The sequence below is a fragment of the Bombina bombina genome, chromosome 3 (assembly GCF_027579735.1).
Source record: "Bombina bombina isolate aBomBom1 chromosome 3, aBomBom1.pri, whole genome shotgun sequence".
NCBI classification, from domain to species: Eukaryota; Metazoa; Chordata; class Amphibia; order Anura; family Bombinatoridae; genus Bombina; species Bombina bombina.
The window spans coordinates 942561626-942586643 of NC_069501.1; the positions used below are offsets into that span (position 1 = coordinate 942561626).

At 37.1% G+C, this 25018-nt stretch overlaps 1 protein-coding gene across 2 annotated transcripts in view; it reads right to left on the reverse strand.

Annotated features, from left to right (window-relative positions):
- Nucleotides 1-25018, reverse strand: part of ELF1 (E74 like ETS transcription factor 1) — a 427636-nt gene that overhangs the window by 323455 nt on the left and 79163 nt on the right. The window contains exon 1 of one of the 2 annotated variants that reach the window (XM_053707958.1): nucleotides 22343-22462. The exons of the other annotated variant lie outside the window; for it this stretch is intronic. The gene's annotated coding sequence lies outside the window, so the exon portion shown is untranslated. Of the gene's footprint in view, nucleotides 1-22342; nucleotides 22463-25018 lie in introns of those variants that run through there. 2 annotated transcript variants of the gene reach the window in all.

The following is a 25018-nucleotide window of genomic DNA, read 5'->3' on the forward strand; positions in this document are numbered from 1 at the left end:
TACTTTTGCCAAATCTTACAAATTCGATATTTATGCTTCTTCGGAGGCTGTTTTTAGGAGAAAGGTTTTGCAAGCTGTGGTGCCTTCCGTTTAGGTTACCTGACTTGTTCCCTCCCTTCATCCGTGTCCTAAAGCTTTGGTATTGGTTCCCACAAGTAAGGATGAAGCCGTGGACCGGACACACCAATGTAGGAGAAAACAGAATTTATGTTTACCTGATAAATTTCTTTCTCCTACGGTGTGTCCGGTCCACGGCCCGCCCTGGCTTTTAGTCAGGTTTAAAAATTTTATTTTTTGTACACTACAGTCACCACGGCACCTTATAGTTTCTCCTTTTTCTCCTAACCGTCGGTCGAATGACTGGGGGGCGGCTATATGGACAGCTTTTGCTGTGTGCTCTCTTTGCCATTTCCTGTAGGGGAAGAGAATATCCCACAAGTAAGGATGAAGCCGTGGACCGGACACACCGTAGGAGAAAGAAATTTATCAGGTAAACATAAATTCTGTTTTCTTTGGGGGGGAGGGGAGAGTAATCTGGTGTGAGGACTTATGAAATAGTAAACGAATTGTTCTCTAACCAAAAAGCAGAAATGGAATTATTTACTAGGTTTTGCCTGGAATCCAATCAACTGTGCACTGTGTAGTTTTATTGATATAAAAAGTTGTCTATATAAAACGAACTGTAACAAAGTAACCTGCTTGGCAGGTATTAAAAGGACTGATAACTGGAGACAAGTCGGGCATGCTGAAGGGAGGGCAGTATGTACATAAATGCCATTATGTTGGAAATTAGTGTCATAGGGACAAACTGCAAGGAGTTCACCGAGTAATAGAAGGGCACAAACACCTAAAACATTAAAAGGGGCATTACAGCCATAAATGCGTCTAATAAAAGAGTAAACATAAATATGCTCCATGAACCAGCATTATAAACACAGTGCTTCTTCAAAGAAGCCTAAAGGTGCTTTTATCATCCGGAAATTATTCATTTGCATCATTGTTGACATGATTACAAGCCCCACTGGCTCTCTGAATAGCTGCCTTTTTAAAAATGCTTGTGCAACTCAAATATCTAGCTATGCCTCACATACACGTGCATAGAAAAAAAGCATTTTTGCCAATACATGTATATTGTAAATTTGTTTCTATTGAAATATGTAATCTATACGCATTTCAATTTTGACTGGAATGTCCCCTGCTTTGTTCTCTTGGTATCTCCCAGTAGTGCATTCCTGCTCTTTAAAGTGAAGGTAAACTTTGATGAATGAAAGCCCGTTTTAAAAAAAAAAAAAAAAACTATTAAAAACAGGGGCACAAATCAGGCGTTTTGATTAAAAACGTACCTTTTTTTCTTTTCACAGTCAGAGCAGCTTCCCCCTCCTGGAAATCCTCTCTTCACACGTCAGCAATGACTAATCTGGCTTCCTCCAATCACAGCATGGCCTCAGGCAATGACTACCCTGGGGGGAAAGCCGTGATTGGAGGAAGCCAGATTAGTCGTTGCTGACGTGTGAAGAGAGGATTTCCAGGAGGGGGAAGCTGCTCTGGCTGTGAAAAGAAAGAAAGGTAAGTTTTTAATCAAAACGGCTGATTTGTAAACTTTGATGAATGAAAGTGCCCCTGTTTTTAATAGTATTTTTTAAAAAACGGGCTTTCATTCATCAAAGTTTACCTTCACTTTAACATAAGACATCAAAAGAACAAAATGAATGTGATAATAGAAGTAAAATGGAAAGTTGTCTAAAATTGCATGTTCTACCTGAATCATAAAAGCTTTCACTTTACTGACCCCCACCCCAAGATATTTTCTTCTAATATACAAATAATTTTTCCATGTTAACCATTTTAAACAATGCAGCTTTATGAGTAAGGTAGGATGTGTAAATGTATACAGCTAAGGTACTATGGGCAGGTAATACAACTGTTAAAAGGAGAGCGAGTTTTGCAGGGTTTTGATAATGCAGAGCCCTCTGGGAAAATACACAGAATTAGTCTTCCGTCTCGCTGGGGCCAAACATATTCAATGCTTGAAGGTGACGTGAAGGCTCACTGTGCCATTGCCTTATACACAGATAATGTAACGATAACTGTAGTATGAGGGAGAAAAGTGCCAATTCCAATAGTATATCACAGCAATATTATGCAAAATAAATAATCTATGTACACTGCAATATTTTTTCTAAGTTTAATTAAATCTTTTATGAAGGTTTTCTGCTTTTTAACCAGACTTTTAACAGGGGTGTGTTGTATTTTATTTCAAAATCATTTGGTGTCTGTCTAAAAATATTTAAAATGACTCATTAAAGCCAGGCGTGAGGGAGCCACTGAGCCCTGGCACAGATCGAGTATGTTGTTATTTTAACAGACTTTTCTATTAACTTCTATTATCAAATTGACTGTTCTCTTGGTATACCTGTTCCGAACCATCCATAGATAGGCTCAGAACATGCAACGCACTTTTGAGAGCTACATGGTGGTTGTTGGCTGCATACATATGCCTCTTGTGATTGGCTCGACAAATGTGTTCTGCTATGTCCCAGTGGAACATTGCTGTTCTGTAGCCGACTTTATAGGTTTTATCACTTTGCAGGAGTTAAAGGGACAGTATAAACCAATTTTCATATAACTGCATGTAATGGACACTACTATAAAGACTAATATTCACAGATAATGATGTAAAAATCCAGTATAAAACCGTTTAGAAATTTACTTAGAGGCTCCCAGCTTCGCTCTGTTGAAAAGGTAGCTGGAACACCCACTTCAAGTGGGAAATAAAATACACTCACCCCTCCCTCTGCATATGAAAAGACTCTTTACAGAAACATAGAAACATAGAATTTGACGGTAGATAAGAGCCAAAAAGGCCCATCAAGTCTACCCATATTACATATTACTAAATTTCTTTACAGTCTTTGTGTTTACCACCTCAAATGGAAGTTTATTCCATGAATCCACCACACTTTCTGTAAAAAATGCTTCCTCAAATTTCTCCAGAATCTGCTACCCTCTAAATTTAGATTGTGACCCCTTGTATTGGCATTTATTTTTTTGCGAAAAATGCTTTCAGCTTCTATTTTATTATATGAAGTCCCTTCATATATTTGAAGGTTTCTATCCTGTCACCTCTTTCTCTTCTGTCCTCTAAACTATACATATTTAGATCATAGAGTCTTTCTTTGAGGAGGAATACATCAGTACTCTCCTAAAACTTTGGGGCTTGGTTAGTAGTCTGAAAAATGTATTTAAAAATAAGCAAAACTATAAAAACTATATACAGTAAATAGATAATCTACAAAACTTTTATGAAAAGAATAAATGAGTGTATAATGTCTCTTTCAGCACCTAGTTATATGCAAGCAAGCAATAGTGTAATATTAAAATGCTCTAACACAGAGATAAACTAAGTGTTGGGGCTCCCAGTAAATCATGACAGCTTTAGATCTGCACGTGCACAGCTGAATCTTTGCCTTTGTGAGGAAACTGATTTAACAGCCATGTACCATGTGAAGAAATTAAACTTACTGCCAATACAAAAAAAATGTCCTTTGTGTGTAGCCCATTCAGGGAGAAAAAAACAACAACCTTTCCCTTGAGGTTATCATGGTGGTTTTGTATTATAAGGACAGCCCAAGGACCTGATAAAGAGGTAAAAGATTTTATTCACAAGTTTATATAGAGATTCTGATTTCAAGAATGTTTGGAATCTGAAGCTCAGATATAAAAGTGTCTCTAACAACAAAATAAACACGAGCGCAGTGATGTTTTTAAATTGACTTTGTTTTATTCACTTTCATTTTAGCACATGCATTAAAATACCTTAACTGTGCTAAAACTGTAAATACAGAACATTTCATGCAACCCATTTTAAAGGGGTTATTTATCGTATGGTTATTTTTTTTATTTTTTTTTTTATTAAAATAAAGAAAGTCTATTCCTGTGCTGAACAAACCAACTTTTTGTGTGGGAACTGTCTTTACCAGCCTGTAGCAAAATATACCTAGGTATCAGTTTTACACAAACAACTTCTTGTCTGTTTCACTTTAAATGCAAACATTTTTTACTTAAAAAGGGACATTAGGCACTAAACAAATGCTAGATAAAATGATATTTTCAGGGCAATAGTTGCTTTTCAACATAATATGCAGATGTATTTTAATAATATTAGTTGTTTAAATATTGGGGGGGGGGCAGGGGGTGGGCAGTACAAAAAAAACATAGCCACTTCCATGTTGCAACCTAGGTCTTTCTTCTTTGAGAGATTAATCCCGGGAAGCTATAAAGGGGTCAACCAATGAATGTGTAGAATAGAACCCGTAATTGCTGCATTACTGACCCTAGAAAAATGTGTTCAACTCTTGCAAAGTGGTTTAAAACACATAGGTAGAGTGCCGCACAGAAACTGCGTGCCTTGCAGCTCCTTAGGAGGACACTGTTGGTCAACCAACTGGAGCAACAGGCACACACTACAACCAACCACTGGCTCTGTAACAAGTATCACCATTAAAGTCTATGGAGATGTTTTATGCTGCCAGCAGTTTACAACAGTAATAGAAACTAGGCCATAGCTAGGGTCAGTAATGTAAAATGTACATACCTAAACAAATTAGAGCAGGGCTCGACAAACCCAGGAGCCTGTGAGCCCCTGGTTCCTAGAATTGTAACGCTGGTTCGTGTTATTCTCCATATGTATATATATATATATATACAAATCCCACTGTCTGGCTCCTAAAAATATATCTGGCTCCTAAATATTCTTACTGGCTCCTGATTTGTCAAGCACTGAATTAGAGCATATCATTTTTTTGCATTACACTGTCCCTTTAAACTTTTTCATGCACAAACTATTGCACCGTATGAAAGAACAAGAGTATTAATTAAGCATTAGACCTAAAAGAAGAGAGGAAACTCTTGAAAGCTGGTCAACTTCAACCTTCTGGCCCTAACAGAAACCTTGCTCTCTCCCCTAGACACAGCATCCACTGCTGCTCTGTCACATGGGGGTCTCCACTTCAGCCACACTCCTAGGTCTGGTAATAGACAAGGAGGTGGTGTAGGTATTTTACTTTCCTCTCGTTGCACCTTTCAACAAATACATCCCATCTCTTCCCTCACATTTTCCTCATTCGAAACTCACAATTCGCTTATTCTCTCCTCTTTCTATACGTGTTGCAGTCATATACCATCCTCCTTGCTCCTCAACTCAATTTCTAGATCACTTGGCTGCCTGGCTACCTTATTTCCTTTCCTCAGGCACCCCCCTTCCCTCATTCTTGGCGACTTCAACATCCCTCTTGACAACCCCACTGCCTCCTCTACAAAACAACTTCTACAACTCACTTCCTCTTTCGGTTTGTCACAATGGACTGATTCTCCCACTCACAAAGATGGTCACTTCCTTGACCTGATCTTTAGCTATTGATGCACTCTCTCAAACTTCACAAACTCCCCCTTTCCTCTTTCTGACCACCATCTCCTTACTTGCAACATATCATCCCTTCCTACAACTCTCCCTCCTTCTGCTCCTCACACCAAACTTCACAGAAGCATTATGTAATTAGATCAACAACAGCTTTCTAATTCCCTCAAACCTCTCCTCTCATCCTTCTCCTCCTTTTCCTGCCCTGACCAATCTATCTGCCACTATAATTCCACCCTTACATCCATCCTTGACAATCTCGCCCCTCTTACCATAGCTCGGAAATCAAACACTCATCCTCAGCCCTGGCATACTCCTCTGACATGATACCTACGCAGATGTTCCCATACTGCTGAGCGGCACTCAAGAAAATCTAGGAGTTCAAGATAAATTTGTAATGTTGAAAATCAGCTGAACTCCTACTACTCTGCCCTTAGTTTCCATAAGCAACACTACTTCTCTACTCTTATCTCTAATCTTTCTTCAAACCCAAAACGTTTGTTCTCCACTTTCAATACTCTTCTCCGCCCTCCCCCACCTCCTATTACAACTTCTCTGTTAGCTCAAGACTTTGCCAACCACTTCAATAACAAAATTAACTCCATCAGAAATGAAATCAGCTCTCAACATAATTCCATTCTCTCACCCCCTCAAATGCTCTCAATCAACCACAACCCACATAACCTTAAACTTAGCTCATTCTCCCCTGTTACTGAGGAAGAAGTTTTGGCACTTATACTGCGCTCTCACCTCACTACCTGTCCCCTTGACCCTATCCCCTCACAGCTACTCCCCTCCCACTCTGCCACCCTTACCCTTATACTCACACACACTTTCAACCTCTCCCTCAGCACCGGTATATTTCCCTCATCGCTGAAACATGCACTGGTCACACCTATCCCCAAAAAACCTTCCCTTGATCCTACCTCCCCATCCAACTACCGCCCTATTTCCCTCCTCACTCTTGCATCAAAGCTTCTCGAAAAACTAGCTTATGCATGCCTATCCCATTTCCTTACAATAAACTCCCTCCTTGACCTATTGCGATCTGGATTTCGTCCCCATCACTCCACAGAGAAAGCCATTGTTAAGGTTACTAACAACCTACTTACAGCAAAATCAAAAGGCCACTTCTCTCTGCTTATCCTCCTTGATCTGTCCGCAGCCTTTGACACTGTTGACCAACCTCTCTTGCTCCAAACCCTCCAATCCTTTGGCATCTGTGACACAGCCCTCTCATGGCTCTCTTCCTACCTGTCAAACCATACCTTTAGTGTAGCCTTCTCTGGGGCCTCCTCTGCCCCGTCACCACTTTCTGTCGGAGTATCGCAAGGCTCTGTCCTCTGTCCCCTTCTCTTCTCAATCTACACGTCATCACTAGGTTCCCTAATAAAGTCCCACGGTTTACAATATAATTTGTATGTTGACGACACCCAAATCTACCTCTCTGCACCAGACCTATCTCCTTCCTTGCTAACCCGTGTCACTAACTGTCTCTCTCACATCTCTAACTGGATGTCCTCTCACTACCTCAAGCTAAATCTCTCCAAAACTGAGCTCCTTATTTTCCCCCCTTCTTCTAAACTCTCCACCCCCAATCTCTCTATAACTGTCGACAACTCCATCATTACCCCTACCCCGCATGCCCGATGTCTCTGGGTCACATTTGACTCAGATCTTTCTTTCACTCCTCACATTCAGTCATTGGCTAAAGCCTGCCACTTCCGCCTTAAAAACATCTCTAAAATTAGACACTTCCTTACACAAGACACAACTAAGATTTTAATCCACTCTCTCATTCTTTCCCGTCTCGATTACTGCAACTCTCTGGTGTCCCCACCTGCCGCCTAGCTCCTTTACAATCCATAATGAATGCCTCTTAGGATCAAACACAAAATTCTCATTCTGACATACAAAGCCATCAACTGCACTGCTCCCCCCTATATCTCAGACCTTGTCTCCAGATACTCTCCCTCCCGTCCCCTTTGCTCTGCTCACGACCTCCTACTCTCTTGTCACCTCATCACACTCCCGTTTACAGGACTTCTCCAGACTGGCTCCCATCTTGTGGAACTCTCTGCCTCGCTCCACAAGACTTTCTTCTAGTTTTAAAAGCTTCAAGTGCTCCCTAAAGACTCTACTGTGCAGGGATGCATACAACCTACGCTAACCTTTCTTTATAGCAGTTCCTCTCCTCCATTGCTATCCCCTGAACCCCCTTAGCATGTAAGCCTAAGAGTTCAGCTGTTTGTAGATCACCTTCTTAAGAGCCGACTACAACAGTGCAACTCTTGGCAGGGCCCTCTACCCATTTGATCCCGATAATTGTTTTGTTGTACTCCGTCATTTATAGCGCTGCGGAATCTGTTGGCGCTCTACAAATAACCGATAATAATAATAAATAATAGTGTGATTCTGTGCAATAACCACTAATGTTCTTAAAGGGACAGTGCACTGTGACACTCAACCCCCTGAAATGTGTTCCTAATCAATCTATTTTTACCTGCTGGGGTGTATAATAAAATGGTTTACAAATAGCTGGTTTACTTTGTGTCCCCACCTATACTAAAAATGTCAGTACATAAGTACTAGTTATAGAAAAGCTATGTGAACAAAGGTTTGGAAGAGATTGTACCAGTGGGGGTAGGCCAGAGACGTACTAAAATGATAATTTTCCATTGTTTTCTCTAAGTGTTGGAGTTTGAGTATACAGTAAGACATAAGATAAGGAGGACTTATACAGAGAGGTAATATAAGGTCTTCCCTCCATGCAGGCTCAGCTTATTTGATTGGTTTGTGGTTTCAAGCATCAGAAACAGCTAATTCATGTACAAAAATCAAAGTAATTTATCATACAGTTTATACTCTGCCAATGGTACACTAAGTCATTGGCAACAAAGATTACAGGAGTAGTGTCCTTTACTATGAAATTGCTAAAAAAATAAAATAAAAAAAATCACCAAATGTACCACTAAGTTCCAGGCAATTAGCACGATTCGAGACATATTTGGTATACGGATGACACATTTATTATATTTTCAGTCACTTACCATCGACAATGCACTGACAGTATAACAGATCATCATATGTATAATCTATGTACTGAGCCTAGCCAGGTTCAGAAGCTTTCAGGTTTCTAACAATGTATGGAATGTAAAAAGTCAGTAAGAAATTAAATTGCTCTAAAGATATTTGTTATGTCCATAAAATCTCTTCCTGCAACGAGGGGATTTAAGTGGTTTCAAACAGACAACAATGCTGGGTATAAAACAGTTAACTTATAGACAGGAAGAATTTCATGGGGAACAAACATATTGTTGCCATAGGTCTCACTACACAAGCGCCCTTTCACTGTAAACGTTATCTTATCTATCGTCCTCTTTTTAATTAGGGCAAAACAAAACACAAAATTTTCAAAGTATAATTGCAGGTAAAAGTCACAACATAAGAAAAGCCTTTCACTATTCACTGAAATTTCTAACCACACATGTTCCGGGCAGAGTCACACACATCCATACACTTTTCTCTCTGCTGTCAAATACAACATGCCCTTTGGATTCCCCTGATAAGTGCACCTGCATCACTTGGAATAACTAAGCATTACACAGGTCTGGTCTACGTGCTAATCTAGTAATAAACTAGTTTACAAGGCTGTCCCCCCTATGGCAGTCCTTAAGCAACCTTACCAAGGCAGGTTGTTTTTTTTGTTTTTTTCCCTTTCTCAAAATCATGGCTCATCCAACCAATGGGAAGGCCTGATTTTAAGGATATTCTTGGTTGATTATAGGGAGCTAGCAAATGTTACTTATTTTTATTTGTGGACATACTTAGCAAACAAATCTTTGAATCTGACATTTCTGTGTGTCTCATGGATCACTGTCAAGGGACAGTAAAATTTAAAAAAAAAATGTTACTTTCATGATTTAGATAGAGCATACAGTTTTAAACAACTTTCCAATTTTCTTCTTTTTTTTTTTTCTTCTAAATTTGCCTAGTTCTCTTGGTGTCCTTTGTTAAACAGGTACCCATGTAGGCTCAGGCACAGCAATGTACTACTATGAGCTAGAAGCCGATTGGTCGCTGCGCATATATATCTCGTTATTGGCTAGTCTGACGTGTTCAGCTAGCTACCAGTAGTGCATTGCTGCTCATTCAACAAAGGATACCAAAAGAATGACGCAAACGTGATAACAGATGTAAATTGGAAAGTGGTTTACAATTCTATGCTTTTTCTGAATCATGAAAAAAAATTAAAACATTTTAAACAGACATTTAACACAAAATGCAATCCTCCCTACATTCATTATTTAATTTGATTAATGGAAATAAGACAACATTGTAATATCCAATCATTAATTTATTTTGCTTCCCTTTCTCTAAAACACCAATCAAAATTGCTGAAATTGTGTAAATTAAGTATAAAGCAAAAAGTTGCAAACTGTGTAACCCTACAGCAGAGCTTTCCAAACTTGTTATGTTGGTGACACACTTTTTAGACCTACATCATTTCGCGACACAGTAATTTAGTTGTACTAGCAAAAAGGAGGTTATACTAACTTGTTTTAAGAGATACGGACACATACATAAATTATATAATAATGAAATGTATTTACAAGTAACAGTATGTATGTGCAAGAATAAAAACAGTTTAATAACACCAATAGCTACTTACTATTTTAATGGGATGTATGAGGTTTATGGGATGAACACAGTTTCTGAATATTTAGTGGAATTAGATAAAGACACTCGTATTTCATCATCAAGCATTTTTAAGCTTCCACTTCCTATCCATATATCAAGAGCAGGAGCAGCAATGCACTACTGGGAGCTAGCTGCAAAAAAACCCACTGACTTCAGCTCAGCATTTAAGCTGCTGCCCTCAGAGCTCGGTGAGTACGATTAACTACTGCCCGCGCTGCAAACTCACTGCTGTCCCACTCACTGACTACACATGCAGTCACGAGCCAATTAAGGATACTACACGTGCAGTCACGAGCCAATTAAGGATACTACACATGCAGTCACGAGCCAATGTGCTGCCAAAGCCGCCAATGGAAATAGTTTCAGCTCCCACTAAGCTGCGCCAATAGGCTAAGATGATCTGTGTTCCCCTAGGTATTAATCACGTGTCAACCAAGTGATATGCGTAGCAGGCAGAAAGTCAGAAACCAAGAAACAAAATTTTTTAAAAATTTGTGCTGAAGCAGGGACACACCTACACACTGCTGCCGACACACTAGTGTGTCCCGACACACAGTTTGGAAAGCACTGCCCTACATACTACACAATGATTGCTTAAAACCGTGCACAAGCTCATTTACAGCTAGCCCTGATTGGATACAATTAAGGGTGGCAAGAAAAAACCTCACCAGGATTTTCAAGTGGTTTATTAGTGGTTGCAGTGCTCAATTGCAAATCTATAGTATGCATATACAAAAAGAAATGACAGTTGCATATCAGACGTTTACATTCAATGGACATAAAACCGAACAATGTGCCACATTTACACAGAGCATGCAAATTTAAATATGTTCTAGTTTACGTCTATTATCAAATGTGCTTTGTTTTTCATGGTATTCTTTGTTGAAGAGAGATACCTAGGTACATGGCAGACAATAGTTCAGCCATCTAGTGCTTTTGCAAATACCATATTAGTGCTTCAGACAAGTGCATTCTCCTAAGCTTCCGTCCCTGCTTTTCAACAAAAGATACCAAGGGAACCAAGAAAAATTGATATTAGAAGTAAATTGGAATGTTGTTTAAAATTGAATTCTATATCCAAATCATGAAAGAGAAATGTTGGGTGTCAGACTAGTAACTCCCGACCTTTCTCTTTTCTGATTCAGATAGCGCATACAGTTTTAAACAACTTCCTAATTTACTTATATTATCATTTTTGCTTGATTCTCTTGGTATCCTTTGTTAAAGGGACAGTACTGCAGTACTGGGAACTAGCAGAACAAATCTGGTGAAACAATGACAAGAAGTATATATATATATATATATATATATATATATATATATATATATATATATATATATATATATATATATATATATATATATATATATATATATATGTGCAGCCATCAATCACCAGCTAACTCCAAGTGTTGCATCTAGGTATGCTTTTCAACAAAGAATACATAGAAAAGGAAGCAAATTAGCAAATGAAAGTAAATGGGAAAATTGCTTAAAATAATGCACTCTGTCTGAATCATGAAAGAAAAATGTATTTTTTAAGTTCTGTTACACTGGTTCCTATATTGTTCTAATGACTTGGAACAGTAACTCCCTGACAGATGGTTATAGTAATCAAACATCATTTACCTCAGTTATTTAATGACCAATTAGTAGTGAGTGCTCCTAAGATAGTATTATAAGTATTGCTTGAGATCTCTTTACTAAAATGGATCTGCTACACAAACGTAATAGTTTGTGTTTTACAGTAGCAGCTCCATTTTAGTAAACACCAAATGATTCAGTTCAAAGCCGCCATTGCCGGGAATAGAACATAGAAACAAGATTTGATAAGGTTCTGCAGTTGCAAATGAACCAATTTGTCCTTTTTGATTTTTTTTTTTTATTCTTAATATTTAAAAACATATAAGAAAGTGAAGGAGGAAGCATTAATAGAAGGTGTGTCAGTCTTTGAACTGAATAAATCAACTCTGTTATTTGAGCTACTTAATTTATTCAACATTAAAAAAAAAAATATATATATATATATACATACACACACACATCCCATAAGATCAGGAATCCTTATGGGATCTGCAGGTTTCTTCTATAGCACATCTGTTCCCAGCAGAAATCTAATAAGCATACTTATAGTAATTGCTAAAATGCTGATCTAGGTGCATGAATAGAAATGCACTGTATTATTCAGAGTAGGGGTAAGCTATTTGTATTAATATAGGTGTGCATCACACTATTGTGTCTGTATTAGCTCATTTTCTAGTATGGTTGCCACCCAACCAGCATTTTACAGGTGTAGTCATTGTTTTTAAGATTCAGGTCACCATAAGTTATAAAGAATAAAAAGATACAAAAAAATGTTGTGTCATGTGAGACTTTCCTAAGTCTGTGGGAATCTAATTTGAATTATCATTTAAAACCAGTCCTAGCAGCTTAAAGAGACAGTAAAGTCAAAATTATACTCCCATGATTCAGACAGAGTATGCAATTTTAAGCAACTTTCCAATTTAATTCCAGTATCTAATTTGCTTCATTCTCTTGCTATCCTTTGTTGAAATGCATGCCTAGGTAGGCTCAGGAGCAGCAAGTAGTGCATTACAGCCAGTGGCGTATTTAAGTCAAAGGCACTCAAAATTCTGCCCATACACAGATTTCTTGAAACAATTCTTCCCTAAACACAATACTAAGTGCTGAAATCCAACAAAACTAAAGGTTACTTCTAAACTGTAAGCTCCATGCACTCTCTTACTATACCCCCCCCCCCCCCTAGAATATAAGCTCCTTGAGCAAAATCTCTCATTTAGCCTGCAGTTCTCATTTTGAGGGAGGCAATAACATCAGTTATCAATCCACATCCATTGCTATGGGACCAGACCCCAGAGTGACTCCAAACAAATGCTCCGCTGGTTCCACCCTTGGTACAACTTGAGGGAGCGCTTAGTGGACTCGTCACACAGTTTTCTGATGTATGGGAGTGATGACCGGTCCGTGCTTACCAACTGCCCCCAGCTTTCCCCTACGCCTGCTAAACCTGTGCCAGATGATTATCGCTAGTTAATTTACCTTTTAAGTAAAGAGCCGTATTCCACTTACATTGTCTATTTTTGCAATAGCAATACATGTGGCCCCTCACTTGATGCGGCTTGGTGTGTGCTTTCTAGAAATATTTAGTTTATATACCATATACATCATCAGTAAAGGAATCAGAGTCTGAGTTCATAGAGAACTCAGCTGCTTCCTCAGCATTGAGACGCTTAGCCATAATTCTCTTTACAAAATAAATAGATTTGTTTAAAGGAATTAAATAAGCTTCTCTGAATTAAAAATACAGAAGTTTTCAAAGATAGAGAGAGCTGCGTAAAGAGGGTGTTTTACTCATCTTCCACGCATGCTAAAAGACTGATTAAAAATATTATTTGGGGTTTGTGTTTTTTTTAAATAGCATTCCTCTACCATTTATTAATTTGTAACCACATTATCCAGGTAATCATGGGATTACAAATATAATAATCGGTCTGTATTGTAAAATGGAATGCAACATTTATCAGCTAGGTGATCACTGCGGTAACGCTTGTTACCACGGTAATCAATTAGCTATAATACTTAAACTGATAAAAAAATAAATATGTATTATAGGGGTCTCTAGGCAATTTTGATCTCTATGTGCCTTTAAAAAGACCCCCAAATCCTTTTTTTTTTCACTTTAAATTTTGTTATATATAATATATAATATATATATATATATATATATATATATATATCACTTTTTATTGTTTATTGTACACCCCAAATACTTATACCATTGGAAATGGTAGACAATTACCTTTCCAATGGTGGGTCTTGGGGTCTGTAGCTGCTTAGATACCCGAGATACAGGCATCTAAGCAGCACGCCCCCATTTCCCTATAACTGACAATTGTCAGTTTTAATTAAAGCTGCACGGTGATGTCATCCTGTCATTGCACGTGACGTCCCTGCGTGAAACATCAAGCTCCAGAGATGTCTGCCACTATACAGGCCAGATCACCGCGGTGGGAGTGGGTGTGAGCCCCCAGATCTCCATAAATGTGGATGAGTGCTAGCGACGGCTCTGAGCCGTCGCTAGCACCTGACTGGGAAAATTTGCGACGGCTCAGTGGGGGTTAAACTGCATTGTTTAGGAAAAGAGTACAAAGCAACATCAAAGTGTTTGGACATCCCAGTTAGCACTGTTTCAGTTATCTGGAAGTGGAGGCTAAATCACGCAACACAGACTGTGCAGTCTACAGAGAAAAAAAAAAGTTTTCCTCAAAAACTCAGCAGCCAAGCAAGTAGAAGAGGCCATCAGTCACTTTGAATGAGCTGCAGAGGTTTATGGCTGGGACAAGAGTAAATGTGCACCAGTCATCAATTTAAAGATCTTCGCATCAAACTGGCCTGTATGGGAGAGTGAAAATAAAGACATTACTCAAAACCAGTCATTTGACAGTATGTCTAGCATTTGGTAAAAAGCACGAGTGTGACAACAAACGCTATCCTTACACTGAAGTATAGTGGGGGCAGCACAGTGACACAGGGGTGATTTTCATCCACAGGGTCTGGATGAAGCAAAATACAGAGCAATGCTGTACAAGAACTTATTTCAATCTGCTAAAAATCATCAAACAAAAATGTAAAAGTCCTGACGAAGCCCCATATTTACTCCTATGGGGGTGAAAAGCGCATAGGCGTCTTTTTTCCATTTATGGTCCTTTGACTTGATGTTTGAAGCCATGCTTTTGTGGTCTGTAGAATTTGGTGCTGCTTCACAGATGGGAAGAAGAGCACATAGTAATAGTTGAACCCTGGAGAATATCGAGATCACAGAAGTACCTCCCGCCAGTCTTGCTCTGGTAGAGCGCTTCTCTCGCTGCATGCATTTGTATTATGATATACTTATTAATATCTAGCTGCATGGCTTTATAACTTAGTTAGATTAACACTTTTTACCTCCTGTGCATGAAGTAATTTGCCAGAGGGCATAAATCCCAACCATATCCTATCCAGACACTACCTGTTTCTAAAAGGGTCTGGTGCAGCAGCGTGTTGCATGTCTGATGTGGACTGCACGGCTTCTACTTACTCAGGGGCAGCTTATGAAATGGGTTGAACATGTAAATATTTTCATGATAATTTGTATGTTCTTATGACAGAGAATGCAGTTGCTACAATAAAGAATAGGTTTTATATTTTCATAAATAAGAGTGCTGAACTCCCTTTCATTTAAATATAGAAAGTAATGTATTTCTATATATCTATCTTTTTGAGATAATGTAATTGTTGTTCTAGGGTCTGCACCACTTATACATTTCTTAAAGATAATTAGAATGGATGCTACTATATAAAGTCAGTGCAGTTGTTGCCTCTTTGTTTGTCTGACCCATGGTAGACATTACTACCCTATGAGGCGCCTCTTGTCATTCATATGCCAGAACAGTGGAAGAGAGCTGCCCTGGGGACTCCTTCCTTTCTTTGAAGACTTCAAAGGACGGTTATTGAGTAAAATACTTATCCACATATTGTTTTTTGCCAGTGTACCCCCTTATTGTTACTTAGTATATTATTTTAAAGTAAGGTAAAATACACTTTAGAATGGCTCAAGAACAAAAATGTAAATCTTACTTTAGCCCAGTCTATGCCCTGATCTCAACCCTACTGAGAATCTGTGGCATGGTTTGAAAATTGCAGTTCTCAAGCACCACACAAACTGAACAAAAACAAATAAAAAAAATACTCCAGGCCAGTGAGCAAAGGTGGTAGATACTTGCTCCAAAAGACTTAAATTAGCAAGACCTGGTTCACATAAATATTAATTTGATGGGTATAAATACTTGAATATGAATATGTATCATGTATCATTTGTAACCCAGAAAAAAAAAAAATCTTTAAGGAGGTCTGAATAATTTTGCAATGGTTGAGATTGTGTGTGATTGTGCGATTGCGTGCGCGCACGATTGTGTGTGAGAGAGAGATTGTGTGTGTGTGTGAGAGATTGTGTGTGAGAGAGATTGTGTGTGTTCTAAATAAACATATTTAATGCAACCTTTTTTTTTATCATAAAACAATAAAAATGAACACCTTTGATAGTGCTCTTTCATAAGCATGAAATAGTCATAGTAACGGAATAAAATAAAAACCCTTCCTCAAAACAATACAGATACATCATTAAAAAAACCAGGCACATTTGCAGTCTTTGAGGATTGGCATTGGCCTATTCCTCCGTATTTCTACTCATGTCACACGTTCCACTCCTTAAGAGATTTAACATATAATTATGGGGATTCCCAGTAACATTAAATACTAACATTCTGCTTCAGTTAGCAACCTGAAGGGATGTTTAATAGTATGTTTAATTGTTATAATAATAAAAAAGCACTAAGCAGTTGCTTATACTTAAAGGGGCAGTCTACAATAGAATTGTTATTCTTTTAAAAGATAGATATCCCTTTATTACCCATTCCCCAGTTTTGCATAACCAACACAGTTATATTTATATACTTTTTTTCTCTGTGATTACCTTGTATCTAAGCATCTTCTGACAGCCCCATGACTGACTATTTAAAATCTATTGAGTTGTATTTAGTACTGTGTTGTGCTAACTCTTAAAATAACTTGTATACATTGTTATCTATATGGCCCACATGAACTAGCAGTCTCCTGTTGTGAAAAGCAAATACAAAAGCATGCGATTAAGAGGCTGTCAATAGAGGCAGAAATTTAGAGGTTTAAATGTTAAAGTATATTAATATAACAATATTGGTTGTGCAAAGCAGGGGAATGGGTAGTAAAGGCGTTATCTATCTTTTTAAACAAATTTTTTAAAGACTGTCCCTTTAAATATATATCATTACATCTATTTAAATTGATTTTACCTTTTATTTATTTTACACTACATTTGTGCTTTCTGTCACAGCCCTAAAAGGAGGAGGTTTTTGCAGGAAGTTGTATCTTAGCATGATGTCAAACCGTCTATTTAATGAATATACTAGATAAAAGGGAGTCAGATTTGCTAATACCCAAAAATGACAGAATAAAAATTAAAGATTTGAAAATCCTCTGCTCTTATAACACTGGGGGAAGGGCTACACTGAGAATTTTTTTAAAAAAAAGTGCCAATTTATTTTCTATATTTACTTTATATTTGTTTTTACTAAATGAACAGCTTAATATCCCTTTAAGCAGACTCATGTCAACTAGCTGATTACTCTTTTAGAGATCATAAAAACAGATCAGTTTGAGTTATTCTGATCATAAGCACCTACTGTATTTCCAGTTAGGAGCCAGCTCAAACCAACAATGTACCATTAAAAAAGGGATAGGAAACACTTTAAGATTATAACTTAAAAAATGTTTTTTAAAAAAGACCAATTTATTACAATAGAATTGCATAATAAGTGCATAATAAAAGCACTTAGTCTGAATTTCAAATTAGTGGTAAAATTTTCCTGACACATTTCAAAATTATTAAATGCACATATGTATATACTATAAATTATTGCATTATTATTATTATTATATTATTTAATTTTGGCAACTTTTTCGGTGGGCTTTTCAGCTCTGATAATTAGAATGATGAACTACATACAATCACTAACACTGCTAAGGGGTGGATTTATCATGCTATGGTGGACAGGGGCATACATACGAGCCCCTGTCAGCCGCTGCCGGAATTCAGCTATGCACAAGAACGCAATTTTGTGCTCTTGTGCAACACCGCCCCCTGCCCGCACAGAGCCAGGCAGGCAGGAGGTGTCAATCTCCCCGGTCGGACGAGATTGGGGAGATTGAAATTCGCCACCTAAGAGGTGGCGAAGAGGTTAGGGAAGCGGCGGTCTGATGACCGCTGCTTCATAAACACAGACTGCAGGTTCTCTTGTGAGAACCTGCAGTCGTAGGGGGCGAAGCCTTTGATAAATCGACCCCTAAATATGTGTAGAAAACTAGCACCAGGAAGGAGTGATACGGCAAGGTGCTGCAAGGCTATCCTACTGCAGTAAAAAGTTCAGATTTGAATCTTGAAATAAGGGAAGTAATGTTTTAAGAATTATGTGATTAAAGGGACATAATACTCGTATGCTAAATCACTTGAAACTGATGCAGTATAACTGTAAAAAGCTGACAGGAAAATATCACCTGAGCATCTCTATGTAAATAAGGAAGATATTTTACCTCACAATCTCCTCAGCTCAGCAGAGTAAGTTCTGTGTAAAAAGTTATACTCAGCTGCTCCCAGCTGCATGTAAAAAAAAAATAAAAAAAATAAAGAAATGAACAGCAGCCAATCAGCATCAGCAGCGCTGAGGTCATGAACTCTTTTACTGTGATCTCATGAGATTTGACTTAACTCTCATGAGATTTCATTGTAAACTTCCCTAATCTGAATAGGGAAATAATATGAGAGTGCATGAGGCTCATCCTTTTAGCTTTCCCAGGACAGACATACTAATATGCTGCTTAGAAATCCTTTACAATGGGATGTGGCTACAGAGGAACTTTTGAGGTAAAATATCTTTCTTTTTTACATAGAGATGTTCAGGAGATATTTTCTAGTCAGCTTTTTACAGCTATGCTGCATCACTTTCAAGTGTTTAAACATTTGGGTATTATGGCCCTTTAAGACAAAAATTTGCAGACTTCAGATGGGCCAAAAAAAAGTGGAATGTGCTATGAAGCCCTTACTAAATAGCAAATCTTTCAGGCCACGCAGATAAACCACCAAACTCAGATAACAAGCACACAAACTAATCTGCATAGTTACGTAATAATTGAGTTAACCCATACTTGTGCAAAGCCTTACTATGACTCACACCCATAAGCAAGGTAAGGTTCCACTGAAGTCTGCTTCCTACCAAACAATGATCAAATTCACATAATGTTCTGTCTAACTATCCAGAATTAGGTGGACTTAACAAGCCTCTGCTAAGAGTTTTATTAAAAAAAAAATTAAAAAAAAAAAAAAAAGACTTTTTTTGGTTGTTTTTTTAAAACGCATTCCTTTTTATCTGTGGCATATTTTCACACATATTCAAAAAGAAATGGAAGGAAAATATGCAGCCTGATATATGTGTGAAATTTAATTGCAGCGAGTTTAAACTGTGCTTGGAGAAAAAGCAAGCAGTGTTTTTTTCTGAAGAAAAAAAAAAGTAGTGAAATTGGGATGTTTTTAATTTTTGATGATTTTCGATCATAGTTTTTTCATTTTCTATGTAACCTAACGGGACAATCTACTCCAAAATTCTTATTTAAAAAAAAACTAACACGGTTATATTAATATACTTTTTACTTATGTGATTACCTTGTATCTAAGCCTCTACAGACTGCCTCCTTATTTCAGTTTTTTTTTGCATTTTAGCCAATCAGTGCTGACTCATAGGTAACTCCACAGTAGTAAGCACAACTAGAGCTGTCTAGCTGTAAAAAAAACTGTCAAATTGCACTGAGACAAGAGGCAGCCTTCAAGGGCTTAAAAATTAGCATATGAGCCTACCTATGTTTAGCTTTCAACAAATAATACCAAGTGAACAAAGCAATGTTGATGATAAAAGTAAATTGGAAAAATAACATGCCCCATCTGAATCATGAAAATTTTGAATAGACTGTGTGCCTGGAGGCCAAAAATAAAATGATGCATTATGTATACAAGTACTGTCTGGCTCTATTCCCTCCAATGCTTACAATGGTGCTCACTAGCAAGTAGATGGGGCAGATTTGCAGCAAGAATTCAAGCTCGTTTAGGTTGCTTGCTAAACGCCAATATGTCTGCCCAAAGCAAGAAATATTGCAAGCATGAATATTTTCCTGCAATATTTCACACATCAGTCGATGTATATAGGAGTCTGGACTGCTTGATTTTGAATGGCGGCTTTAACCTTCCTGCCAATTGACCCTTCTTTAACCATACAATATGCACGGGTTCGACCCCTATCATTCTTACTGTAGGATATAGTGCTTGAACTTGAAATACTTCACATTTACCATCATATACGAAAAATGCAGTTAACATCAAGATTTTTTTAGTATTTTTTTTTTTGCACGTAAAATATATTTTAAACATAATCTGTTTAAATGGATACTGAAACAAAACAATGAATGTGTGTACTGTGAACAATTATAGTTATTGATTGTTCATTAGTTAAAGGCAACTCCCGCACCACTAATTATATACATTACCCACTATAATTTTTTTTATCATTTTAGATGCAACAAAGAAAAATGACAAACATGGAATAATTTTCACACAATTTATTAACAAAGTAGCACCAAAACATTAGCTTAATAAAAGGGAGTCCACTCCAAAATTGTGATTGTTTCAAAAGATAGATAATGCATTAATTACCTGTTCCCCAGTTTTCTATATCAAACACAGTTATATTAATATACTTTTTACCTCTGTGATTACCTTGTATCTAAGCCTCTGCAGAATGCTCCCTTATCTCAGAGCTTTTTACTACTTGCATTTTAGCCAAACAGTGTGGCCTCATTTGTAACTACATAGGAGTGAGCACAGTGTTATCTATATGGTACACATTACCTAGCTCTGTCAGGCTGTGAAAAGCTTATAAAATATATTAATATAACAATATTGATTATGCAAAGCTGGAGAAAGGGTAATAAATTTGTTATCTATCATTTTAAACAATACATTTTTTGGAGTAAACTATCCCTTTAATAGGATATCCCTTTAAAAGTCCTTTCAGCTCTCTAAAACATCATATATAAAATATAAAACTGCATACTGTACACTTAAAGTGATAATAAAGTGTCAACTTTGTTATTCCAGTACAACCAAATGTGTTAGAGCAAGGAATGTCAATCACCCCAAACGAGTGAGTGTCCAGGTGATTGATCTTGCCACCTTTGAAGTTTAGGAGAGGAATAATAAGCAGTTTGTGCATGTTAAATATGTGGCCGCAGGCTCTCCCATGCAAACCTGCTCCACAATGCCCAAAAAGCTTTATAAATGTAGCCCTATATTTCACATAGTCATTGCACAATTAGTGACCAATTTATAACTGTCCCTCAGCAGAGAAAGAAACCTAGCTAACACAACATGGTGGCACCTGTTGCTTTATTGACACTAAAACATACACTTATTGTTTTAAATATTAAAACTAATAATATATTGTGCTAATCTTTGCTGAGAATACATATTTATAATTAGCTTTTATTTGGTGTTTAATGTTCCTTTAAACAAATACATTTCATTACACAGAGAAACTAATATGCAATACCTACAACACAAATTTGACAAGAACTTTTGATTTTGAATATAAGGTGCAGTTAGTTATAGTGATTTTGATGCAATTTTATTTTAAGTTTAATGAATTGAGAAAAATAAGTAATGCGGTTAGTCTAGGATGCAATAAGTAATTTATTCAAGCAACAGAAAGATACACTGTTCAATATTGCTTGACAATTGCAACAATCAGCATACTTTTCTGATTAGTTTGCCATTAAATTTGTAAATATATTTATACTGTACATACATGCATGTCTACAGAATAATAATCAACAGTAAAAAACTAACTTTCTTATTCCAGAATTAGTGGAGACAGAGTCTGCATTTAGAACTATTACTATAATGCAACAGGAACTCATTGCCCAACAGAGAACTATCTGGGCAATTTATTTATGTTTTGACTATCTTCATACAGAAGGATTTATATTTAAAGACCACAAGCCCTTAGTAAGCAAGTAATTCATGTATTTCTCTGAGGTGTTCATTAACAATATCACAAAAATATGAAAACAAATGAACTCCCGAAGAAATGTCACTGATATTCTAAAGTAAATGTAATCTATTTTGTTGTGTGCATCTTATAAAGTACCTGTATCGTGCTTGACCTGCTTATTCTACCTCAGAACATTTGTCAAGTACAAAGCGTGATCTATTATTTTTATTACAACATTCACAGAAAAGTTTAGTTAGAAAAATAAGAATCAGAATACTTCAGCAAACTAATTAAACCCATCATCTTTGCTGTAGATATACTCAGTTAGGGATTTTAGAATCTGCTTATTTATCAAGCCGAAATTACAGACGTCACCATTATAAGTGAGGGCTTTACAAATAATTACTTTACACACCTGCTTTGAAAGGACAGTACCTAATATAAAATGCTAAAAGGTGTGACATGTAAAGATGACAGGAATGGCCTCTCTAGCTAGTTACAAAGCATAGAAGGTTCTATAAAAAATGGTTTTGGTTACCTTGATGCCTTTTTATAATGCCTGAAGAAGGGTCAACGAAAACGAGCAGCTAGAAACACATAAAATTACATCTAAAAGCCAACAGTGTTTTAAAATGGCCACGGTAGATTAGGGGAAGTGGTATCCTTGCCTCAGCTTTATGACTCATACGTGAAACAGTGTTTGTGAATAAGGGAACGCCCATGTTGCTACAGGCCCAATTATCCTGCTAGGTCAAACATGCAAATGTTCAGGTAAGACAATACACACATACACAGTGCAGGATGGGAAGGGGAACGCCCTGCCCAACCTTAACTATGCAAAGAGCAAAGTGCATGTGTGTCACTTGGAACAAGCAAACTAGAGTCATGGCAAGGAGTGTGTGCAACCTGTGTCACAGCTGCACATCTCAAAAAGGCTTTATTACATTCATTCTAAATATGCATATTTACACACAGACATATATACAGAGGTGGGAAAGTATATCACTATAGTTTACTAGACAGGGTTTAAAATGTACTAGTTCAGGGTAGAAGAGTTAATTGTCCACTTAATGTAAAATATAGGAAGAAGACAAACTGTGTACACATCTGCTGCAATTCCTTACTTGTCCGGGACTATATATTCCGGAGAATAAATATGTTTTGGTATTGAGCACCCTGGCACAATAAGTAGAATGTACTGAGTGTGTTGATTTCAGAGATATTAGATATAAATATATATAAATTATACACACACAGACAAGTTCAAACATTATTAAAATTCTTTTTAATCAGGACTGATGATTACCTGTCAAAAAAATAAAGGCAATTGAAATAGGTGGAAAAGTCTATTTTTATACAGAGAGAGTGGCTCATTTGTAACTGCTCCGACTCCTGGTGGAATAATACGATACTGTAGTTACTTCCTGAAAATAAATGAAAACTGAGAAGTTGTCAGTCTACTAACCAACTCTACTACCGTAAGAGTTTTTAAGGTAACAGTTATCAGCACACATATTGCAACACAATGAGAACAGGCATTTGTTTCCCTAGATTTCCCCACACGCAAATCAATGTCTTTAAAAGGGACAGTCTACACTAAAATTGTTATTGTTTAAAAAGATAGATAATGCCTTTTCTACCCATTCCCCAGCTTTGCACAACTAACAGATATATTATTATACTTTATAACATTTAAACATCTAAATTTCTGCCTGTTTCTAAGAAAATTAAAGACAGCCTCCTAATCACATGCTTTTTTTATTTGTTTCCACAACAGGAGATTGCAAGTTTATGTGGGCCATATAGATAACATTGTGTTCACGCCCGAAGAGTTATTTAAGATTCAGCACAGTACTAAATGCAAGTCAATAGATAATAAATAAAAAGTCATGTGATCAGGGGGCTGTCAGAAGATGCTTAGAGACAAGGTGATCACAGAGTTAAAAGTATATTAATCTAACACTGTTGGTTATGCAAAACTGGGGAATGGGTAATAAAGGGATTATCCATCTTTTAAAACAATAACAATTCTATTGTAGACCGTCCCTTTTAAAAAAAAGTATCCTATCATATCTCAAGTTAATAATGCACTCAGAGTCCAGAATGAACTTCACAGGTATTTTTTATACCATACTGCAAGATGCACTGACAGTTGCTACATGGATTTCAGTAATTAAAAGGGACAGTACCATAAAAAAAATGTATTCAGACTAAGCATGCAATTTTACACAACATTATAATTTACTTCTATTATCTAAATGTGCTTATTTCTCTTGGTAGCCTATGTTGAAAAGCATACACAGGTAGATTCAGCAGCAGTAACTGGGAGCAAGCTGGTGTTTGATCACATATGTCTCTTGTAATTGTCTCACCGGATGTGTTCACATTGTTCCCAGTAGTGAACTGTTGGATGCCAAGAGAAGGTTGCACATTTTAGAATAGAAGTAACCTGGAAAGTTTATTAAAACTGAATGCTCTGCCAGAATTACGGAATACAAATTTCCGGTTTCATGCCCTTTTAAACAGGTACATGTTACAAATATGTCATAAATGTAACGATATTTTTGTTTACTTTAAGCCCTTTTGGAAACCTTACACATCAGTCTATCATTCATTTGTGGAAAAGGAAAAAGCTTTGCTTAAAGATATAAGAAACCCCCCAAAAAAATATTTAGTGATTCAGATAGAGCATGCAACTTTAAGCAACATACCTATTTACTCCTATTATCAATTCTTCTTCGTTCTCTTGATATCTTTATTTGAAAAAGCAGGAATGTAAGCCTATTAGACAGCCCATTTTTGGTTCAGCTACCCAGGGTGCTGAACCAAAAATGGTCTGGCTCCTAAGCTTACACTCCTGCCTTTACAAATAAAGATGCCAAGAGAAGTTAGAACAATTGATAATAGGAGTAAACAGGAAAGTTGCTTAAAAAGGAAATTTATGCTTACCTGATAAATTGATTTCTTCTACGATACGACGAGTCCACGGATTCATCCTTTACTTGTGGGATATTATCCTCCTGCTAACAGGAAGTGGCAAAGAGCACCACAGCAGAGCTGTCTACATAGCTCCTCCCTTGACTCCACCCCCCAGTCATTCGACCGAAGGTATAGGAAGAAAAAGGAGAAACTAAAAGGTGAAGTTTTAAACAAAAAATAATATAATCTGTCTTAAATTGACAGGGAGGGCCATGGACTCGTCGTATCGTAGAAG